Source organism: Sinocyclocheilus anshuiensis, unplaced genomic scaffold (genome assembly GCF_001515605.1).
Source record: "Sinocyclocheilus anshuiensis isolate Anshui unplaced genomic scaffold, SAMN03320099.WGS_v1.1 scaffold445, whole genome shotgun sequence".
In the NCBI taxonomy this organism is placed as follows: domain Eukaryota; kingdom Metazoa; phylum Chordata; class Actinopteri; order Cypriniformes; family Cyprinidae; genus Sinocyclocheilus; species Sinocyclocheilus anshuiensis.
In genome coordinates, this window is record NW_015540852.1 from 517,709 (window position 1) to 518,208 (window position 500).

Here is a 500-nt window from a genome sequence, read left to right on the forward strand (position 1 = left end):
TTCTGCAACATTAAAGAGGAGCTTGACATGGTTCAGAGAGAACTGAAACAGTCCTGCCGACTGTGCATGGACTCACGTAAAAGACAGCCAGCTGAACATCACACTGCCAGCAGTGCAATCCCCCTCACCCCTGTACACAGCTACGAAGCGGGGGTAGCCAAAGCCTTCTGTTTGACACTTCACAAGTCAGCTTCCTGAAAACCTCTGCAGCTGCAGAAGGAAAAAGATTAATTCAGGCGAACCGAAACAACGCCTGTGAATGCCACCTGCAAGCAGCCCGAGCTGAAATCCAAGTCCTTGCTCAGCAACGAGACAACTCCAAACACCAATCGGGTAAAGTCAAACAAAGCCAAGGTGAATTCAATGTCACAAATGAACTGAAGTATGCTTGCAGACCACAAGGTGAACAAACAGGGAAAACACGACACAGAATTTCCCCTGACAAGCAGGCCCAGGCCCCCTGAGCCAAGAGTCCGAACCTGCGAGGGGGGGGCGAGGGC

The 500-nt window shown here is 51.4% G+C and overlaps 1 protein-coding gene and 1 long non-coding RNA gene across 2 annotated transcripts in view; one reads left to right on the plus strand and one right to left on the minus strand.

Annotated features, from left to right (window-relative positions):
• LOC107687767 (low-density lipoprotein receptor class A domain-containing protein 3-like) overlaps window positions 1–500 on the plus strand; it is a 74,586-nt gene that overhangs the window by 47,780 nt on the left and 26,306 nt on the right. The gene's annotated exons all lie outside the window — the stretch shown is intronic.
• Window positions 175–473, minus strand: LOC107687764 (uncharacterized). Its single transcript, XR_001634163.1, has 2 exons — window positions 346–473; window positions 175–253 (listed from the first exon to the last, which is right to left on the minus strand). It is a non-coding gene; the product is annotated as an uncharacterized LOC107687764 (long non-coding RNA).